This window comes from Podarcis bocagei, assembly GCF_964188305.1.
Source record: "Podarcis bocagei genome assembly, chromosome: 1".
NCBI lineage: Eukaryota > Metazoa > Chordata > Lepidosauria > Squamata > Lacertidae > Podarcis > Podarcis bocagei.
Window position 1 is genome coordinate 48,128,309 of NC_138125.1, and position 23,963 is coordinate 48,152,271.

At 42.3% G+C, this 23,963-nt stretch overlaps 1 protein-coding gene across 8 annotated transcripts in view; it reads right to left on the reverse strand.

The window, feature by feature from the left end:
* The window catches only part of SIPA1L1 (signal induced proliferation associated 1 like 1), a 175,446-nt gene extending 158,804 nt beyond the window's left edge, over positions 1-16,642 (reverse strand). For 4 of the 8 annotated variants that reach the window (XM_081185846.1, XM_081185845.1, XM_081185843.1 and 1 more), the window contains exon 1: positions 16,517-16,642. The gene's annotated coding sequence lies outside the window, so the exon portion shown is untranslated. Of the gene's footprint in view, positions 1-15,424; positions 15,604-16,516 lie in introns of those variants that run through there. The other 4 variants (XM_081185841.1, XM_081185839.1, XM_081185842.1 and 1 more) reach the window with 3 other exon arrangements.
* Positions 16,643-23,963: the final 7,321 nt, after the last annotated feature.

The window sequence follows — 23,963 nt, forward strand, 5'->3', positions numbered from 1 at the left end:
AGAAAGTTTCCTGATGCAAGTTATCCTATGCAAATTTCCAGATGATTTTCCAATTCAAATATTTCTAGAAAACCCACATCACGGGTACTGGGTTAAATAGGCAAGGAAAGCAATGAGGCAAGGAGTTTGCATTGCTACTGAAGCAAATAGTTGCTCATACTGTGGAGCTGATTTGGAGGGGAAGGTTTTATAAGGCCTGTTATTGGCCCATTTGCTTGTGAGATTAGTGTGGTGTTAGTTAACAGTCAAGCCCCCTTGGATCAAAAAGTTTAATCTGTCTGGTTAACAGATGAGAGTGCTGGTGGGTGCAGGCGCTAAGACACTATGTTGTCCCCATTCAAGATCTTCCCTAAAAGGGTCTCTGTACCTTTAGAGCAGAGACTCCTTCCTCAACTCCAAGTTTAGCAGATTATAATAGTGTTCCTCAGTGTGCTTCCAAGCATAGGGTGGCACAGAAGGTCCCAAACATTCTGCTTATGGCTTGGAAGGGATATATTAACTTTGACATCATACTGATCACAGACAAGTGCCTCCACGGTGCAGAGACAAGATCTCACCATTCTGGGACAAAGTCCTGGCAAGTAAAATTTTGGCTGATTACAAAGACCAGCCAACATTTAGGAACTCTTGAATCCAGGTCTTCAACAAAAGCAAGCCATAATCTCTAACCCAGGGTGGGGAAACATTTTCAGCCCAAAGGCCACATTTCTTCATCAGTAACTTTTTTAGAGCTGGATGGAAAATATTTTTAAAGTGTTAGTCTGGAAAGAAACAGTCTGAGAACTTGGATTCAAAGACAATAGAATATATGTGAGAAGCCAGAGGACCAAGTCACAAATGTACACGTCTCTAACTTTTGAAAGTTGGCAGCCTATCACAGTAAATAAGAGGAACGTTTGAGTAGGATATGAATAATGAATGTGCTCTGAACACAACTGGAGTGTTTACAGTAGTAAACTAATTTGCACTGCTCCAACTGTTCTAACAAAATCAATAGCAGAAAGTGTCAAACAAATAAAAGCTTTATGTGCAATTACAGCAATATAAATATTGATGCACAAAATATAACACATCTATCCACTAGATGATCAAACCTTCTTTTGGACATCCTCCATGAGACGCACCATAAGAACTTCCAAACACAAATGAATAAAACTTCTTCATTGCTTCCTGTTTTGTTTATGTTCCAACCATGCAAGGGACTACCTGCTACTCTTATTCTATAACTAAAGAAGTAGCTATACAAAGCTCTACAAGGAGACAAAGTAAGGCCTGCATGTGCCTGCCAGAATCAAATTGCAAACCCTAGTTTATATAAATAAAAAAGGCAGTATAAGTGCAGTATATGATATGATATTATTTTTGTATTTCCTTTCAGTCCAGAAGAATCACCAATAAAATACACACCACAATAACACCAGGATTGCTTCTGCAGCACATGGTACCGTTCTGACAGTATATAAACCAGTAGTGCCTGAAGAGCACATATGTTAAGCAGTGAGAGTGATAAATTTAAGAGCTGGGAAGAAAATCAGAAATGAATTATCCCAGATCAGAAAACTACCCTTCATGGGCAGGGCCCAAATCCTGTCCAATTTCAAAAATGGCTCATAACAGGCTCACCCCAGCATCAACAAGTCCTTCCTGACACCTGTCTCTCCCCTTTCTCAAAAAGTGTCATTGCAGAAAAAGGAAAGGCCAATGGCAGGGAATACTGATATGTTGTAGAAATACTAACTTTACCAGTACAGTAGAGGTAATGTTTGAGACCCAGGTGCCCATCAAGAGAATCCATTACTACCAGGGAATATGAGAGGCTGCGTCACCAATGCCTCCCATTCCCGCAACAAAGAGGATATTGAGAACTCTATTTTCCAGGCTCCCCCAGCAACAATGGAAATCCCCTCTAGCATCCAGGCCTTTAAAAATATAGTATCTCTGGCACTGCTGAAATCCTCTATCCCACCTTCCTGACACCATTAGTAATGGTAGGTTTGGGGAGGAAAGGGCTGGAGAAACCCAGGCTGAAGGGATACAGTGGAACCTTGGTTGTTGGATGTAATCCGTTCCAGAAGACAGTTTGACTTCCGAAACGTTCGACAACTGAGCATAGCTGTCAACTTTCAGATTTGAAAATAAGGGATCAGCAGCTTCGAAAATAAGGGATCAGCAGCCTCACCTTTCCTGGGGCCAGTCTACGGGATATCTAACAATCTGGGATAGCAGCGGGAAACGGCGCTGGAATAAGGGAATTTCCCGCAAAAAAGGAAAGGTTGACAGCTATGCAACTGAGGCACAGTTTCCGGTTGGCAAAATACTTTTTAAAAATGGAGAAAAGCGTCTCGGAAGCCGTTCAACTTCCGAGGCATGTTCAAAAACGGAAGCATTCACTTCCAGGTTGTCGGTGTTCGGGTTTCGAATTGTTCGGCTTCCGAAGCATTCAACAACCAAGGTTCCACTGTACTTCACTGAGCCTTGTCATTCTGAACTCTCTCAAATAATTCTTGGAAATGACTCCAGAAACCAGAGAAACAGGGAACCAATTGCAATGTGGCATGGTTGTGGAGCAGCCCACCTTTCACTGTTTTAACTACTTGCGAAACAAATATTTTTCCCACTTTTATGTGTCACTAATGGGAACATTATTTTACAGGCAAGTAGGATACATTGCTGGGACGGGGGTGGCACTGTGGTCTAAACCACTGAGCCTCTGGGCTTGCCAATCAGAAGGTCGATGGTTCGAATCCCTGTGACAGCGTGTGCTCCTGTTGTTCGGTCCCAGCTCCTGCCAACCTAGCAGTTTGAAAGCACGTCAAAGTGCAAGTAGATAAATAGGTACTGCTCCGGCGGAAAGGTAAACGACGTTTCTGTGTGCTGCTCTGGTTTCACCAGATAAGCTTCACTATTCATATGCAGCCCTGTGCCAACCTGACAGAAGTCCAAACCTGAGAAGATTCTGTTAGACTGAAGTCTGGGGATTAGGGAAGCTAGTGACTTGGAAGTTACATCTGTTGCAACAATCTTTAAGATGCTACTTCAGGGGTCAGCAAACTTTTTCAGCAGGGGGTCGGTCCACTGTCCCTCAGACTTTGTGTGGGGCAGGACTATATTTTGAAGGGGGGGAAATGAACGAATTCCTATGCCCCACAAATAACGCAGACATGCATTTAAAATAAAAGCACACATTCTGCTCACGTAAAAACACCAGGCAGGCCCCACAAATAACCCAGAGATGCATTTTAAATAAAAGGACACATTCTACTCATGTAAATACATGCTGATTCCTGGACCGTCCGCGGGCCAGATTTAGAAGGTGATTGGGCCGGATCCAGGCCTTAGTTTGCCTACCCATGTGCTACTTAAACACAAAAGCAGAATCCAAACACACAAATGACTTTAGAAACATATCCCTGAAATTAGCAGAGGGAAAATGCTGCCCTTGGAGTCATAAATCTGCCCCCTCAGTGAGGTTCTTAATGAGTCTTGGCAAGGCAGGTGCCCTGCTGTCTTGGACATGAAGTTCAGCACAAGACTCTGCTTGCAAATACAACCCAAGACAGGCCTGGCAGTGTGCATACAATGCTGCAATAGGGTAGAGCACACATCTGCATTACACCACTGCTAGGCAAAACGAAAGGTGAACAATTTATTATTACGACACGTTTAATTATTCACTTCTTTTTAAGTGGTGCTGTGGGAATCAATGCCAACATTCACTTGGAGTTCTGCAAGTACACTGCTGATGCCGTCCTGCAACTTGCCCTGCAAGTGATACCTGGAACAAATTGTTGCAACATGAGATGCTCCTCTTTAGGGACCTCCAGTCCCACACCTTCTCATTCCCCCTCCAAACAATATATTACTTATTTTCTGCATATATAATAATGAACAAACAGAAAATGGAAAAATAAACCATGTCCAGGGTGATGAATTCCAGTCTACACTCATTTCCACAGTTCCACAGGGAGATTAGTACAAGTCCAGAGGGAAAGAGAATTTGAATGCCCAGTCCAGCTTAAAACAGATTTTTGCTAATACTTAAGTCCTTCATCCAATGCAAAGCCCTGCATAGTCATCACTGCCTTCACCCTCTCTCCAAGAATCTACAAAATGCTGGTACTAGTGTCAAATCCCACCCTTCCAGGTCTAGGTTTCTCTCTCTCTCTCTCTCTCTCTCTCTCTCTCTCTCTCTCACACACACACACACACACACACACACACACACACACACATCAACATTCTCTGCCCACTGAACATGCTGAGCACTCCAAGGACTTGTTTTTTTTTTTAATTTAAAAAAAAGTGATGGGGAGGAAAATATGCCAAAAGTGTTTTGGTACTTTTGCAAATCTCAAGATACTCCAAGCCTAATGATACCTCCTTCTGTGTGGCTACTGTTGTTCTGGCTACATAAGCAAGTAAAGCAACAGCACTTGCAGTATCAAACTGGGTAAGAATATAGGGAGATAATGATAACAGTAAGACATGACTTCCATAAGACACCAATGGTCAATATCTAGAACAGAACAGTTCTCACAAAATCCTTTCTGAATGAGTTTTTACTAATGTTATGCTAATGACATTTAAACTGCAACAAATTGAGGAAGTATTTATGTACAATAGGCCCCCAGCTGGCTCTAATCTCACCATTTATCAAAAACAAGTAATCAGGAGGAGATTTGCAAGCTAACTGGATGCAACTACTCATCTCACAGTATTTAATACAACCCTCATTGAACACAAAGATGCGGATACAGATTGGTAGTAGCATTCCCAATACATGCTGGGAATAATTTGTATTGCTGGAAATAATTCATAAAACGACATCATCAATACTGGACTAATTTTTAAAGTGTTTTCATTCCAATTTATTAATGAAGTAAAAGTGTTGTACAGGCTGACTCTCCAGAATTAATGAAAAGCCCAACACTTAACAATTCAGTTCAACTTAATCCCCAGGAAATTAGCCCCACGATTTTTGTGTCTCCAATATACTGTAGTACAGGAGCTCCTCTGTACCAGACATTAAGGTATGCCAGTATACATGCACTGAGCTGCGGTAACTTTTTTCTAAATAGTGCATTATGAAGGTTATGTGCCTTTACACAAGGAGATAAAGCTTTTCACAAAAAATAGCTAAATTTCATCCAATCTGGGGCTTGATATTTTACAGCACGGTCATATTCATATTGTAAACTGCTTTGAGGTTTTTTCTACAATCAAGTGGTATATAAATTTTATGAAATTAAAAAAAATTAATATCTACTCAGAAGTAGGTTTCATCGAGTTTAAAATACATGGGTAAAAGAATGCAGTGATTGTGTAATTTCTGCCAAGTCATCAAAGAGTAGGGGGATATACAAACTGGCAATTTGCATGGGACATTAAACCACAATTAAAATAAGCTAGTTTAATGTGAATGAGCAACATGCTGATGCACACTGCTGAAAGCCAAGGCACTTCACTTTCCCCCTAAACTTCCCACACTCCCAGGGAAAGAACAATAGTCTGACTTGTCATGTTTATTTCTCCCAGATAAACTCACAAGAAATAAGTGAAGATGAACCGTTGTCTTCTGTTCATGGTTTGTTTGGAAAGAACAGACAACACAGCTGCAACAGAAGCACGAGCAGATAAGGAGCCAAGTGCCCAGGATTTCAGCAGTTGTTTCACATTAAACCATAGTTTATTTTAACCAATGACGTGTGTTTTACACTGAGCTCGGGTTCTGGGCAACAGGTTATTATGAACACTGTGAATTATACCTTTATAACTTGAAAAAGTTTGTACTGGTGCTAAATAACTTGCATGTATCAGCAAGTTTTAGTCACCCAACAATCGTATAAATCATATCCTAGCTTATTACTACAGCTCTGGTAGCAAAGCAATGCATTAATGTTGTAGCATCATCAAGGGAACAGAATCTATTCAGTTCATGTCACAGACTACACTGATGCCCTTTGGCAAGGAATTCTGCACATCAGTTAACACAGTGACAAATAGATAAAACAAGGGCCTCATTTCCAAGGGTCTGTTGGGTATGTCTGTTGAACAAACTACTATGGCATAATACTGGAAAGTAGAAGGGAAGAAATGCTCCATTGCAGGGGTATGGAACCTGCGGTCTTTCAGATGCTGAACCACAATTCCCATCATCCCTGGCCATTGGACATGCTAGCTGGAGCTGATGGGAGCTGGGGTATGACATCTGGAGGACCACAGATTCCCTCTCCCCTGCTGTACTGGGATACCACAATGCCGGTATTTGACTGCTGGGGGAAGAGCTCCAGGTTAGATCTCCAGGTTAGATAGATAATATTTATTGCGGCCATAGGCCCATACAGGTAAAAACAACACATAAGTGACAGCTTGTGCCGTGGGGGGAAAAAAAAAAAACAGTCGCTAAAACACCACTATAACAATAAAATACTATAAGATGGAAAGGCATGCTACGCCTTAATTAGCTTGTAGCGCTCCTTGGCGTCGCTTTTGGGAGAGGACAGCGACCAGGAACCTAGCTACTTTCAGGGTCGTGTGGGAATCCTTATCCTGCAAGATTTGGGCAAGGTGGAATTTTGGTGGGGTACCCTCCACCAAGAGCTCACACTTATATAAGAATTGCAATGAGCTTCATTAGAGTGGTACTCCCTTCATATAGAGCAGCGGTTCTCAACCTGTGGGTCCCCAGATGTTGTTGGACTACAACTCCCATCATCCCTGAGCTCTGGCCTTGCTAGCTAGGGGTGATGGGAGTTGCAGTTCAACAACATCTGGGGACCCACAGGTTGAGAAAGGCTGATATAGAGACACAAATGTACCATTCCCCTCCCCCAATGCTTCTAGTGAAACATGGAATGTGACATCAGTAGAAAGGAATGTGTAAATACTATTAGTAAGCATTCAACTTTTTTTTTACCCTTTCTATGATATCCCATGTAATTTACTTTGCTTTGCCCAATTAGGGCTCATTTCATATAGTAATAAAAGTAAAGGACCCCTGGATGGGGTTGCAGCGCTCATCTCACTTTCAGGCCGATGGAGCCAGCATTTGTCCACAGGCGGCATTCCGGGTCATGTAGCCAGCATGGCCAAACCACTTCTGGGGCAACGGAACACCGTGATGGAATATATAGTAATATCTTCAACCATTAACAATGATTGTAAGCAATGGGATAGATTAAATATAAGTTGTTATTTTAATCAATGTCAATTTCTGAGCACATTTTTTTTAAAAGCCTCAGCAGCAAAATTGTTACACACCTTTTATCATCAACAGACCCACACAGGTGCACCAACCAATTCCAATGCATGTCTTGCATCACAGAATGCATACAAAAACAAGCCTTGTTTGTGTTTAATATTATAGCCCTTAACTGCAAGAACAGGCATGAAACACCCACGTACGAAAGCACAGCCAAGAGCTGCTATTATGTGCTACCACCTGTAAAATATTGTTGAAACAGTGCGCACTGCATCGCAAAATCTGCTCTTTCTCCAATAAAACACCACAGAGGTGCAGATAAGCCAAAAAGTCAATCTTTCCAACAGCCAAGGCAACCTAGAATGAAAATTATAATTGTAACTGCCAGGAATCCCTTTAGAGAAAGGTCTAAATCCCTTAGGATGCACACTTACATCAACACAATCCACTTCACCAGTACTAAATACTTCCCAGTAGTAATGGCAGAGGTGAGAGCACTGCTGCATTGATGGCTTACTCTTTAAAAGAAAACAAAATTAGAGTTCTGCATCACTAAAAAGAAGATCTATTGATAGTGGCTTGCTGCTCAGGCAGCTATTGCCCAGACAGCTCATTGTTTGGTAAAACAGTCGTCATCATCTTGCTACTCCAGGTACACTTGGAAAACATCGCACAATACTGGCAAATATGCAAGCCTTCCACCTACCCTTGGACCAAACAAGTTCCATGCCTTCAGACCCACAAGGCTTGTCTACTGGGAGGAGAAAGCGCTCACACCTTAGAGAAGCTTCCCCCAACCTGGTGCCCTCCTGTCATTCCTTGCCATGCTCACTGGGGCTAACAGCAGTTGTAGTGCAAATCATCCAGAGGGCCCTAGGTTGAGAAAGTTGCCTTTGAGACTCAAAATAAGACAGATCACAGCCATCGGACTCCCACCAAGCATGGGTGCTTAAAACAGCACTGGTGTTCCTGGTCCAAACTAGTTTTGGAGTAAAAAATCTGGCCCTACATTCTTTAAATATTGGCACCATTCCCATGTGCACCCTCTCTGCAACACCCCTTAACAATGCCATCAATTCACAATTACTGAGCAATAGCAGCACAGATAAGCATTTTTGGTGGTTAAACTACAGGGGGGAAATCCCTCTCTAAGCTTTTTATCAGTTTTGCCTACATTTGAAAATGGAAAACAAAGAATGATTTATTTTAATTAATTTTATATTCCTTATATCATTTTTTTAGCCGATTATGAAACACTTAGACTTAGAGCAGGCACGTCCAAAGTCCGTTTTGGGGGCTTCATGCGGCCCGCCGGTCAGTTTATTTCCTGGGGTAAAATCCTAAAAAAAATCTCCAAAACATCAACTTTGGTCGGCCCTTCACTTCATCAAATCTGGCCCTCTTTGAAAAAAGTTTGGACACCACTGACTTAGAGCCTTCTACCCCCTACACAACTGCATAGGAACAAAAGCATATGTAAAAAGAACATAAAATTGCAGATTTTGAAAACCATTGACCAATCTACACATACAATTGCTCTATTAAGCTAACTATTACCACTTTTACATTACAGAAGACAAAGGGAAAGGTCATGGATTAGCAAGTGGGCAGTGGGGTTCTGGGGCACAGTGTGTCTGGGCAGGCATATATAAAGGGATACAGCTGGCAGAAAAAGGATAAGCAGAAAGAGCCAACCAGAAAATCCTTAGCTGAAAAAGCATTAAGCTTTTACAGTGGTACCTCGGGTTAAGTACTTAATTCGTTCCGGAGGTCTGTTCTTAACCTGAAACTGTTCTTAACCTGAAGCACCACTTTAGCTAATGGGGCCTGCTGCTGCTGCCACGCCACCAGAGCACAATTTCTGTTCTCATCCTGAAGCAAAGTTCTTAACCTGAGGTAATATTTCTGGGTTAGTGGAGAATGTAACCTGAAGCGTATGTAACCTGAAGCGTATGTAACCCGAGGTACCACTGTACTTCCAAACCCGCTTCTCAGCACTTATCAAGAATTCTGCGAGCACAAATATAGCATGTCCCTTTCAAATTTTAGAAGACATGGAGGGGTCCTCATAGGGAGTGAGGCCCCACCAATAAGGCAAAATGGCCTTTCCTGGCCCTATCCTGACATCTACATGTTATGTGTGGACCTCTGCAGATGGAAAGTCTGTACAGCTATGGGCTTCTCCAAAAACCAGAACCCTGATCATGGAATACTGCAGCTCCGAGGGGAGTCTATGCAAATAAACCTCTAAGCCATGGGTAGGCAAACTAAGGCCCAGAGGCCGGATCCAGCCCACAGACAGTTCGGGAATCAGCATGTTTTTACATGAGTAGAATATGTCCTTTTATTTAAAATGCATCTCTGGGTTATTTGTGGGGCCTGCCTGGTGTTTTTACATGAGCAGAATGTGTGCTTTTATTGAAAATGAATCTCTGGGTTATTTGTGAGGCATAGGAATTCGTTCTCCCCCCCTCCCCAAAAAATATAGTCCGGCCGGCCCCCCACAAGGTCTGAGGGACAGTGGACCGGCCCTCTGCTGAAAAAGTTTGCTGACCCCTGGTTTAAAGTCACAGACAACAGGTACTGAGCATAAATAGAAGGACGAACAAGAATGTGTTCATTATTCTCCAACTGACAAATTACCAAATGGGAAAAGAAGGAAACTGCCTTATACCAAGTCAGAACATTTGTCCATCTTGTTTGATTATAAGGTGGTACCTCGGGTAACAGACGCTTCAGGTTACAGACTCCCCTAACCCAGAAATAGCACCTCAGGTTAAGAACTTTGCTTCAGGATGAGAACAGAAATTGTGCTCCAGCAGCGTGGCAGCAGCAGGAGGCCCCATTAGCTAAAGTGGTGCTTCGGGTTAAGAACAGCTTCATGTTAAGAACGGACCTCCAGAACGAATTAAGTACTTAACCCGAGGTATCACTGTAGTATTATCATAATGATGAGCAACTGCTCTCTAGAGTTTCAGATCAGAAGAATAATTCCCAGCCTTAAGTGGAGATCCCAGTGACTGAACCTGGGATCTTTTCCATGTAAAGCATGGGTTCTCCCATCCAGCTACAGTCATACAACTATCATTTATATTAATCAGAAATTAAAGCGGTACACTGTCAATGATGACAGTTAAGTGATGAGAACATTTTTCAAGAACTGGATATCAAGCATTAAGAGAAAAATATCAGATCCAAACATGTTTCAATCTACAGCTCTCTTCATTATTCTTAATATCATTAAGGACTTTTAAGATGAGTGGAAGAAGGATAATTAGCCTCATCAAACCTTAGAAATAGCCTAGTCAGGTTTGTAGAGTTAGGTTCTTAGTGAGAGGTGGAGTTCTCTTTAATAGAGAAGTGTATTAAAAATTGTTTCAAACACTTGGCCTTCTTAATGGTTGTGGCCCACTTTTATTATAGTTTGGTGGGTAGAATTAGATTTCTCAACAAGATCATTGCATATACATATATTTCCAGGTAGCATGGGGATTAAATCAAATCTTCACTTAAAGAAAAACTTGTTTTGAAATGGAAACCAAACCACATTTTCCCCAGCATTTGTGCAGGAATCAAAATGCCTTCACGCCAACTGCCTGTCATGTTGAACACAGCTAAATTTGCAGTAATAGTTTTCCAACTCAGGAAAGCCTTGCAACCTGAGATACATGCCACGTGTGCATGTATGTTTTATATTTCATGTGTTCTTCTCCATGTGTTTTAGTATGCTTTTTCTATTATTTTAGCTTGTTTGTTAGAATCTGTTTGCTCAATCTCTCCCCCCTCCCCCCCCCGCTATAACCTGAACCAATGAATTTTGGATTAGATAACTTATGCCATGAAATTTGACTGTGGGAGAGTGAGTCTACTGATTCTTCTGGACCTTTTACAGCTTCTGATGCCATTGACCATAATAGCCTTTCTGGTGCGACTCTCTAGGATGAGACTTGGAGGTATGGTGTTATAATGGCTACAGTCCTTTTCTGGGGTTAAAAACCCAGAATATGATGCTCCCTATTCCATCCCTTGGCCATTGATATCTAGGGTTAATTGGACATCTAGCCCTAAAGTTCTGTCTTTGTTCTCATGCTTTTCAACAGGTATATAAAACCACAAAGAGAAATCAACTGATAGTTTGAGCAGAGGTAGCATTAATATGTGGATGAAACACAGCTCTATCTTTCTTTTCCACCATCTAATTCCAGGGACGTAACCCTGAATAGGTGATCTGGGAAGTTCCAGGGTTACATGAGATGTTTACAAGATTCACCATTACATAAACCTTTGCTATCACAAACTAATGAGTACTTGTAAGCAGTAAGGAACTAGAAAATGTTAAGGAGTAACAATTGGATAAAAATGATAACAAAATGCAGAGGAGATGTAAAGAATCAGTAGAAGGGGGTGGAAGGAAGTCTTGAGGTTTAAAGAACCTCAAAAGAAAGTTTGTAAAATAGTAGGATTCCTTATTAGAAGTTCAAATGTTAGATTGTGGTTTGATTTTTGTATCTTTATTTTATTGTTTAATATCTGTGAAAATTAATAAAAAATTATTTACAAAAAACACACACTAATGAGTACCAACAATAGTGAAGAAAGTTAATTTCATGATGCAATTGTAGAGAACTAAAATCAGAAGAGCAACCTAGAAGATCCCATATTTAGTACCAATAAATAGCTATTGAAATAATTAATTAACAGTATGAACAATCATCACCAAGTTTATTTTTTATCACTTGCTGGTGTCCAATTCACTAAGGAGTTACTTCTTAAAAAGCTCAAATGAGAATCAAAATGAAGCCAACAATTTATAAATATGTATCAACTGGGGAATCTTACGTTAACAGAGATTCTTGGGAAGCAAAGTCACTGAGTCATATCTCCCTGGAAACATGAAACTAAGAACAATCCAGCACATTTTCATCTGATTATAAGATGATATTTAACACACAATTGCCCTTCTTAAAATAAAAAAATATATCCAGATCTACCAAGAGCCATGGAACATCACATTCAGGATCCTTTCAAATTGAATTAATTCAACTGATTTAAAAATGACAGACTGGACTATCAATATAGAAAATTAGCCAACAAACCCTGTGATAGAATCTCCCCCTACCTAAGATACAAAGGAGCATGGCATTTCCCCCTAGTTGACAGTAGAATGATATCAAAAGAAATCCAGCATACACACACATTTACAAAAACACTACAAAACTATATACCAAATTTCTGAAGAATTAAAAATAAAACTTCTGAAATGATGTTAATAGGGGGAAAACCCAAGGTATGAATCACCAGTTATATATTTGAAAAATTCAGTACATCAAAGTATATACTTGGAGTCAAGTGATAGATGCTTCTATAAACAGGGGCATGGTGCAATAGATAAATAAGACCCAAAAAGTACTTTGCTGACATACCAAAAGTAATCCCAACTTTCACTAGAAATAGTTTAGAGGTGGTGGTAAGAAAATAGTTGTTAGACAAGCAATCAACCTGCAGGATTTACATTTTTTGAACCAACACTGGAGCTTTTTCTGCATCTCAGTGGGGTATCCTGAATGTCCTGTAAGCAGTGAATATTAAGCAGCAAGTCCCTTGGTGTAAAGCCTATACTATTGCTATGGAGAAATCTGTGCCCCTTTCTCTCATTGAAGAGACATACTATGGTTGTATAAATGGGGATGGATACAAAAGGAATTCAAGGGGGGCACAATCCTCTCTCTCCCTCTTTCAGAGTTTGTAGGTTGTCTAAAACAATGGCTGTCTTCCAGCTTTACAACTTGTCCTTCACCATGTACTGTACAAAAAAAATGAAACCCTAGTTGAACATACAGAATAATAAGGCATAGTAAGAAGAGAATAAATAAAGATAAGATCCAACATGTTTCAAAATAAAAATAATAATTATACTTGATACAATCTAGTTAAGATATTAGTGGTATACATCAGCTACAAAGTAGGTTCATAAACTGTTTGAAAGTGGGGTTGTTGTTTTTAAGTAACTGTCTTGGTTTTAACAAAACATTTTAAATAAATGTTCTAGTATTTCACTATAATACATTTGACCATTACGTGAGAGGTCCAGTCATACTCAACTATATTCTATCTACGGATGGGATGGGAACCTGTAGTCCTCCACATGTTTTCACACTAAAATTTACATAATCTCTGACAATCTTCCATGCTGTCTGGGGTTGATGGGAGTTGCAGTCCCAACAGTATATAGAGGACCACAGGTTCACCAATTCACTCTGGGGCCTATGTAAGAGATTATGCAACCCTGCTCTTCCCCAGAGCTCTGAATCCAAGTTGGGAGGGTAGGCTTGAAATTGTCAAAAAAAGTATATTTCCACATATGCAGAGCTGTGTACAGGGCTGGGATAACAGAAGAAGTGCCACGTGCTATTTCAATTCATACTATATTTCTTTAATCCAAATTCAAATCTACAACTGCTAGTACAAATGTCTACATACCACAGCTGTCAACGTTTCTCTTCTTTTAAGGGAAATTCCCTTATTCCGAATAGGATTCCTCGCAAGGAAAGGGAAAAGTTGACAGCTATGCTACATACCAAGCTCAAACCTAACACCACCACAGAAGTAAAATTCATTGAACCACCAATATCACCAACATTTCAAACAAAAGATACAGCTATTACCTACTTAGTACTTTGTTCAGCCTCTTAGGTAAACTGACCCAAAGTAAACCCAACTGCATATATAATTGATACCTCTATTGTAAGATGACTTGAAGGAGTTTACTCTCAAAGGCAGCATAAGAGACAAGATGCTTTAACAAAAATTTGAATACTATCTAAATGGCATTATACTGCATTATGCAAAAACTGGTTAAAACAAGAAGGCAAACTATAAACACAGCAAAACACAATTGGGTATAAGAACAGACATGTTCAGGCAAGCACAATTTGATGAGTAACTGAAAACTTAAGGCTGCTGGTTGCAGGCAACCAATATTTAACACCCATACAAATGTATAAGTGCTCATGCACCGTGTACACAACAAACAAATGATCAGGAAAAGTGATTCCTGGATATTCTTCAACTGCTTCCTTCCCCCAACAGGTGATCATTTACTATGCAGAGGAAAAAGACGGACTCCTCAAACAGAATAGTGTGTGCACAAGGCTCTTGCTGGTTGACCATCACTGTACTCGTTTCTTCAAAATACTTTAAAAATATAGTAAAGTTGGACCTGGTTAACCTCTGGACAGTTAGCCAGAAGGCCAACTTAGGAAATGGAGGTAGTGAAATATAAATGCAATGAAAACCTTTTGCAATAAATACTATTGTCAGAAACTTAAGATTCCACTTAAGTGGAACAAGGAGCTGTACTGTTGAACTGCACTGCTCAAAAATAAACTGCTATACTCCCAACTCTATATGAAATTGGAGACACCTATTGCACAACCAACAAGAAGCACCAAAAGAAAATCCTTTATGAAGCTTGTTTACAATTTAAATCCATAAAAGTGAGCATGCACCGCATGCAATGTGCACAGCAGTGGAAAAGAGGAGGTTCCAGGTCAGTTTCATCATGAAAGGCAAAATTTAAAGAGGAAGGACCCATCTTCATTCATCCAGACAGACAAACTGGGAATCTAATGAAACCTGACACCTCTAAAGGAAAATCGTAACACTGCAAGGACCCACACTTAGCAGAATCACCAAAAACCCAAGAATCAGTAGTCAGATTTTTAAATCATCCTGGACAAAATGAATTCAGAAAAAAGTCTGGATTTGTAGCAGAAAAAAATGAACAGCAGCAGTCAAGGTTAGACAAGGAGAATTTCCTACTAAAAGCATTTTCTGTTCTATTCCCCCCCAAATGCAGACAAGTGCACTCCTCAGCAATAAACATAATCCATGATTATCCAATAGATATGCATACATTAATTTTAAAACCATACCATGTGGCAGAACTGTTACTAAAAATATAGCATTTAGAACATAAAATAAAATGTAGTTTTACTTCACTTATAATCCATTTTGTTGGCAACCAGATGCCTCAGGAAACAATGGAAAAGTGTGCCTATTTTTATTTTAAAAACAAACCTGTTCAAAGCTACCTGTTCTACAAGATCCAGTTTAAAAGCATTCCCTATTCACTTATCTGAACTACCGGGAAAGAAACTACCTTTCATTCTTCCACTCCCTTTCCCACACTATAAACATTCAGATTATCCCCAACGGCATTACCTTTGAATTAGCTAATAATTATCACAGTGTCCAAACTGGTTCAGAAGAAAATAACTACAGCAAAGCTGACAACTAAAACTGCTGACTCGTTTGACCCATTCCCCCAACCACTCAAAAAAAGGATGGGGAACACAGAGGAAGAAAACCTTTCTACAGCAACCGCCTGTCGGTTCTACCCGCAGGAAAAATAATCAACTTGGTCAAGAGGTTTGGGGAGAAATACGAGTCCTCTTCTCCCTCCCGCACTCTTTTTTTGGAGGGGGGGGAGGTGGAAAAGAGATGAATCCAATGAGTACCAGAAGGCGGGGCGGGGGGGGGGAGAGAGAGAAGGAAAGCCAAGTGAATACCGCTGCTTCTTTTTCCCCCCTTGTTTAAACTGGGGGCAGGGTGAGCAAGTCGGCTCCGAATCTCGCTGGTCAGTTGCAGGCGAAGCTCGCAGACTTTCCGTGCAGCTCATTTCTCGGGGATATAGGAAATATTTGGGCAGGGGGCGCTGAAAAGAGAGTCTTTCTCTCTCCAATGAATCGAAGTGGTGGGGGTGGGAGGAGAGGCTCCCGGTTTAATGAATTGGGGGACAGAGGGGGCGACCATCATGCAGCAGCAGGACTTTGCCAAGGTGCGGGGTGGGAATCAATAGCACAGAAAACTCAAGGTCTCGGGAGTCAAAGGGAAGGGGGAAGGGAAGGGGAAAGGCGCTTTCGGAGCAGGGGTTTTCGGAGAAGTGGGATTAGAGCGGGGAAAGAGGGGGCGTGTTGCCTCCACCCGTTTCATTCAGGTTTTCAGCTCCCTCGCTGCGACTACCAGAGTCATTTGTGGGGGGGGGACTTGGGTTGGAGGACGGGGGGGGGTCCTGGTTTGTGTGTCGCCGTTGCTCCGTCAGTATGCGGAGGAGACTAGAAATATGTATGTGTGAATGCATATTTGTGTGTGCGCGCGCGCACGCGTGTCTCGTCAGGTTCAGCCGCACTCGGGGGGCAGCAGAGGAAGGTGGGGTGGGGGGAAAGAGGGGGGTCTGAAGCCGTACCCCCCCCCCGCTGCCCAGCCCAGCCCCGCTCAGCTACCTGCCTCCCTGCTTCCCTCACCAGAACTCACCCAACAAAGTTGCTGCTGCTTCTGCGTGAGCCGCTGCTCGCTCCCTCTCCAGCGCCCGGGATGAGCTCACCCAGCAAGCTTGCCTCGCTCCGCCTGCTTAGCAGTCCAACTCTCGCGAGAAGCCGCGTGGCTGCGGCCATCGCCGCGCGCCGCGCCAAAGAGGGGGACCCGAGCAGCCGCGGCAGTTACTATGGCAACTGCCAAGCGCCGGGCCTAGCGGTGGACCGCGAAGCCTTGCGAGCGCAGGCAAAGGAAAGGGGGAAAGGGGCTCGGCTCCGGAGGGTGTTGTCGCTGCGGTAGCGTGTCCTCCGCAGCGGCTCTGAAAGTCGAGGCACGCTCCGCGCCCTTGCAGCTGCAGCAGTGGCTCTACGGACAAAGCCGGGGGAAAGGCGCCCCCAGCAGCTTCTTCCCGGTTCGCGGCTATGCAGCCAACCTGCTGATAATAGCTAATGCGGCTGCTAAATTCTCGCCCGTAATTTTCCCGACATAAATCCAGCGTGGAGACTGTCCTTGGGAACTTATTGCAAAAAAAAAAAAAGGGGGGGGAGCCTTCCTGTGCAGCGACTCCGTGCAAAGCAGTGGCTTTTTCCATCAAGCCATGCACGAACACACAGCGGGTGGGTACTTTAGCATCACGCAGATTAGCGATCAGCAACCCAGTGCTATGCACACTGCAAGTCTTGCTGCTATTTGTAGGGCTTGCTCCCAAATAACTGCGTAAAATTCAATTTGATTGAATTCGGCAGCAACCAGCAGACACAGACATAAAGCTCCAATGTCACAGGAACAGGTGCCACAGACCTAGTGGGACTTACTTCAGAGTAAATAAACGAAAATTTTATTATTTTTTAAAAAATATGAGAATACATTCTTCCTTTCAAGAAGGGGACCTTGAGGTAGCACATAAGCTCCTTTTTATCTTCACAACAACCCTGTGGTGTAGTTTAGGTTGAGAGTGAGTGACTGGCCCAGGCTGTGCAGCAAAGCTTCATGACAGATGCCTCCTCGTACTTCACAATCCATGTACTGGGGGGGGGGGGATGAGAAGTAACCAGGGTGTTGTTTAAGTAGATGTGTTTGGATCCATACAGTCACTAAAGAGTTATTTTAAACTAAAATGCAACAGATGCTGCAGAGTGAGGGGAAACTTGTGGCTCACCACTATATTAAACTGTGGCACTCAAGCAACCACATCCTACACAGCAATCTGAATAGCACTGAATGCTTTCTGTGTGGGAAGCACCATATTTTCACAGGTAAAAAAATAGTGCACAATGACTTGGAAAACCATGATATCCCTGACAGAAAGGCAGTTTGAGGGATTATAGGCTGTTGGTGCATGCAAAGGGGGGGTGCACATTTATTGCACAAAAACAACAGCATGCACCTGTAAACTGAACAAATATATTTCTTTTTCTGTGCTTTTGCTGGTAAAAAAAAAAGCATCCCTGAATCTGGTCATTTCATGTGATGTGAATGGTCTATGGTTCAATCCTAGCAATGTTCATTTGCAAGTAAATCTCATTAATTTCAATAGCACTTACTTACAATGAAAGTTATTGTATAAGATGCTTAAGAAGGCCTTTAGGAGTTGAGTACACCTGGATATAAGATGCATGCCCCATCTCACTTTTTCCTTCTTGACCCTGTCTTGCCCATGTATTTCTGATATGCAGGGTCTAGTCCACTCCTAGTGCCAGATATATGTGAAATAGTAGAATTAGTGGACACACTAGAAAAGCAGACAGCCTGCTCAAATGCAGTGTAAGCAATCCAACTGAACACCACATCAGACAGACAAGTTTACTGCAATGCAGACATGGCCTATTAAAGGAAGCACAAACTTAAGTTATTGTGTTCCACTTCATTAAGGTCAGTTCCCAAAGTAAGGCACACACCTCTTGTTCTAGCAACTTACAAATAAAATAGCCTCAATAAAATGCTGACACATACCTGTTACCAGTGCTCTCCTAACATAGTGTTGCTTTGGAAGATAAAGAAACATTGTATAGGGTTTTGTATATAGAGAAATGCTACATAAGTTATTTTTAATGTTGAAACAACCATGCACACACAAATGAAACACTGAAGGACAAAAATCCACAGACATGAGGAAATATCTACACCTGACATTCTATAGAAAGGTTGTGTGTGGGCATAAAGAAGCATAAAGACAGGTTCAGGAAAAGGTGAGAAAAGCACAGTAATAGAGGCCAAGAATTGTCATGTATGAGGAGATTAGTATCAAAAGACAATACTGCACCAACCAAACTGTGGAATCTTCTATTACCTAAAAGGTACGGCAGGAGAACTTTCCAAAACAAGTAAAATCTGATAATTGCAGAATTTAGGAACTGCAGTATTTGTCCATTCCACTGACAGATCTTATCCTCCTATCACGTATGTTACCATTAGATATTCTAATACTTCCAGAAATCATTTGGGGGAGGGTTTTCTCCAGTTTCCCATGCTTGGTAACCTGGAGCAATAGAAGCTTAGCTAGCTTTTGTTTTCCTTTATATAGGTCCCTTTGAGAAGTGAGAGTGCTCTGAGCATTCTCAGAAATAGTTCCCACTTCATAACTCCATCAGCTTGCAAAGCCCCGTTCATGTTGCATGAATACTAAGGGATTAAGAGAGTAGGGATTCACATGTTTTACAGCTAATAAAAGTGATGTTCTTCCCTATTTCTGAGGATTCTACAGTTTCACTAGGTCTAAGGCACCTCACAATGATTCCAACTGAACACTCCTCTTCCTCTGCTATTTGCAAAATGAGAGAACTCCAGGGCTTAATTTTCTAAATAACAGAGGGGTGCGGTATGTGTCAAACATCCCCAGAAAGCATACCCTCCACCTCTTTTCTGTAATTCAGAATGTGTGAGACCTGGTTGTAGTTACTTATTAGCAAAAGGAATCCATTGTACACATACTCAGAGTCACTCTTTTATTATCACTTCTCCTGGTGTCCCACCATTGAAAAACATAGCCAAGCACTGGTAAACTCATTATGTGGTCTCAGGAAAGTAAAGTTCACTCCTATTGTTGCTTGCTGTAATGGGAATCCAAGGTGACACATCAGAGGTGAAGAAATCCAGGGTAATGTTAGACTCAAGCAGCTCAGGACTGTATCTTTCTTGCTGGAAATTTCCCCAGCCACGACCGATGTATTAATGGTGTTTAATTGCCCAGGTTAATTCCCTCTGCATGGCCACAAATATGCTCTCATCAGTAGGGGCGCCGACTTATAAAAAATATTGGGGGAGCCCGCGAAAGCTCATGAATAATAAATAAGCTCATGAATATGCAGATAAAGTGGCGCCGCCTCCTCGTGAGCGAATAGGGGAGAGCATGCTGCGCCTATTAATCAGCTCCGAAGGAAATTGGGTGGAGCTTTTGCTCGGGAGGGAGGGCAGGAGGCATGCAGCCCGACCCTGTGCATTTTGGGCTGGGGGAGGGGCGGCGGTGGCGCTCTGCTGGAGGGGCGCCTGAGATTATTGGGGGGGCGGAGCCCCCAAACGAATTTTTGAGGGGGCTCAGGCCCCCTCAGGCCCCATGGAGTCGGCGCCTATGCTCATCACACTATATCCAAAATCCTGTTTTACTTTGCTTTTATGCCCTTAATTAAAAAGTTAGAAAAACAATGAGGGTACCTTTGAAAACACATGCCATACATAAAAAGGTGCAGTGATGCCTACATGAATCCACATAACTCTTCTCTCCCAAACCTGCCATCTTCCCCATACTGTAATTAGAGAGTTTGGAATTTTTCCAAGATACCATAGAATTCAGTATTTTTAACATAAAATCAATTATGTTTAAGGCAAACATGTACTTTCTATTTTTTGTTTCCCTCTCCATGCTGAGCTCTGCCCACAGCATATTGGCTTCTTGTTTTCCAGCCTTCCCTTAAGGCTTAACAAGCCAGTGAATTATAGTGTTTGCTTCTTGCAATAGCATAGTCACAAATATTCTTTCTTTCTCCTCTCTCCTATCAACATGCTATTTACTTTTGAATTTTAATCTCCGGTGGACTCATACAAAATATAAATCAGACTGGATGCCGGCTTGTGATATACATATGGAAGGAAGTACTGAGTCATTTGAAAACCAAACAAAGGAAGTGATTGAAAGTTTCCAGCAAGGCCTTATAGATTTTCAGACTTTTATTTAAACTGCAATATTGAAAAGATTAAAACTTATCAAGCATCATGGTTTGAGTCACTGCAAATAGGAAAAGCTGCCAAGTCTCATTAATTGGAAACATTGATTGCACTTTGTGTTGCAGTTATTAATATGTTGGCATCAGTGGATGCCATCCACTTCAAAGCAAATTGCCTCTCAAGTGACAAGCACAAACCACTTAAACCACTGTACTTGCATTTAAACCAACTAATCTTAGTAACTCCACCAAACCACCTTAAATTGGTTCATTTGCACGCAGACAAATGCATGAAGTAGTTGCTGTCATAAGCACTTTGCCTCCCCCCAATGTTTTCTTGAGGGGCCTGGGCCCGACCATTGTTCAGAGGGTGGAGGAGGGCAAATGTGGAGCCAGGCATGGTGTGGCTTCAGTGGCCAGTGGTTCCTCCTGCCACTGTCACCACCACTTGCCAGGGGCCGTTTTCCCCATCTTTCCCTTGTGTGGCACAGGGAGGGGGAAGATGGGGGCCGCTGACCACTGGGACCACATTCAGCTCCACCCCCTGGCTCCTCACAACGTTGAGCGTGTGACATCAGTCCATCGTGTCAGGCGCCCACAATCTTTTTTAGAAGTTGGCACCTCTGGCTGCTGTAGAATCTTGCCCCATATACTGAGTTTGTTGGCTTCAGCAATGCTTTTGAAGCATCCACTTGAGATGATCAAAGCAGCATTCTCTTCTTCTGGTTCTGTTTATATCCTGTACATCTCATGAATCACTGATTTTTGCTCTGTAAGCTTCTCATCTGAACAACATCATGCTGGCCACCTACACAGGATCCAGGGGAGGGAAGGAGACCAGATTGGCATCAGTCTGCTATTCTACAAAAAGTCCTGTGGCTAAAATCCCCAATATTTGGTTACATTCCCATTTTGGTCAACATGCAGAAACTGACCTACAATTGTAGCTTTACAACATAAGAATGGGACTTCTCTTTCCTCTCCTCCTTCACCCTACCTTGCAAATCTTCTCTAGATGCCCTCCCAACCATCCATTACGAATTTTGAAGGCGTCTCATTACTTCCTTCCAGATCTGCTATAGTCCTATAAGACAAAGGTCTGTCTATTTCAAAGATTGCTAAAGTTCCTAAACTTAAGAAACAACGGTGCCTATTTTTACACCTGTTTTCATTTGCCAAGAGGCACAGGACCCTGAGCTTCTACTATCACTTTTCCTTCTATAACTTCTGCTTGTTTTGCCTTCTCCCCCACTTGATGTTCTCCTTCTCCACAGCTTTCAGGAGGATAATTGCATCTTGCTTTCAACAGAGATTACGATTTCTGCAGACCACTTAAATTAGTGCATTCCCACATATTAGTTCATGAAATGCCTGCTGCAAAATCTGAGTTTGTAATCCAGATCCTCACAGATTCTGCTACTATAAATCCTTTTCCCTTCCCTTCTAGATTGCTTTGGCTTCAGCCACTGGTGGAAGAAAGGGGTGCAGAGGGAGCAGACCACCCCCAGCACCACTATTCTGGTAGGGTGCCATAGCAGCTGCCCCCCCCCGGACATGCGCCGTGCACCCCCCTGCACACCAGGCACCACACCCCCACAGGCGGTGCGCCACGCCCCCAGAATGTGCGCCACACCCCTGTGGGCAGTGTGTCACGCCCTCGCAGGTAGCGTACCACGCCCCCCTGGCGCGTGTCATGCCCCCCCGGGGCAGCCCCGCCCCCGCCTGCTCTCCGCCCCCGGTAGCGGAGCATGCAGCTTTATCACTGGCTTCAGCATAGGGTGGGAAGGACATGCCTCTATCACATGTGCATTACAGAGTTCCCACAAATCCATTTCTCATCACTTTAATCACTCAGAAGCCCCACATTAATTACCTACAAGCCACACATAATTCACAAGTTACAGTTTAGCTAACCCAGCCTGTTGTGTGTATAATTGCTGTCACCTGTCCTTAAAGTGGGATTTAAAATACATAAAAACTGTATTGCTGCATCATTATGGAAAGTATTACCAAGGAGGAAAGTTAGATGAAACATCATAGAGTAGAAATCAGATATATGGTACACAATGGAAAGATGACAGGAAAAGATATACTCAGGGATGATCCTTTGGGAGATATCAGCCTGGAAGCATTCAGTTAAGATGGATGTTGGCAGGCCACATATGTTAGTCCAGATAAATGTTCAATCATATTCATAAATATTAAGTTTTCCCCTTTCTTCTTTGTTGTCCTGCAGTCCACAAGTACTGCATCATTTTTACACTTTCTAAAACAGTGCCAAAAGGTTTTATCATAATAGATTAGAAGAAAGTACCCTCCAATGTTTAGCACACAAAAAGATACATGTAGGCTAACTTTAGTGATTTATTAGTTCACAACACAGTAGCAAGCAAACTATATACTTCCCAAAAGAGAGATGTATAGGCCATTAATTAGCACAGATAAAAAATAAAATAAAAGACAAAAATTTAGCCTTCAGTGTCACAATGTAATATAACTTCTAATTCAAGATGGCAAGGATAGATAAAGAGACTTGTTTTTTCAGTCTTTAAAGAAGGTATGCTGTAATATAAAATGATTACATTGCAATTAATTCATGTGAAAGTAGTCTTGTGACTTTCTATTACAGTGGTACCTCGGGTTAAGAACTTAATTCGTTCTGGAGGTCTGTTCTTAACCTGAAGCACCACTTTAGCTAATGGGGCCTCCTGCTGCCGCTGCGCCGCTGCTGCATGATTTCTGTTCTCATCCTGAAGCAAAGTTCTTAACCCGAGGTAATATTTCTGGGTTAGCGGAGTCTGTAACGTGAAGCGTATGTAACCTGAGGTACTACTGTATTCAGAACACAATATTAGATGATACAGATATTTATCTTTAAGGAATAGTTCACAGATACAAAATAAAACTGGGCAGTTGTTGGGAGTTTCTGGAGAATACCAGTTACGTATCTAGATCAACTTCAGTCAGGGCTCAGGTGCCATTTTGGGACAGAATCAGAGGCACTGTGGGTTGGTGGTTCCCATGCCAAGAAGACTGGCCAGTTGCCTGCTCTGAATGGGTCTGCGCACCTTCTGAAAAAACAGGTTTCGAGTTTAGGGGTGCTCCATCTTGATCGTGGGTGGCTCACATGGCCTCAATGACTAGGAGTGCCCTTCACCTGATACAGCTGGTAGATCAGCTACAGCCATTTTTGGACAGGGATAGTCTGGTCACAGTGATTCATGAACTGATAACCTCAGTACCCCATTACTGTGGTGCACTCTATTTGGGGCTACCCTTCATCTGTC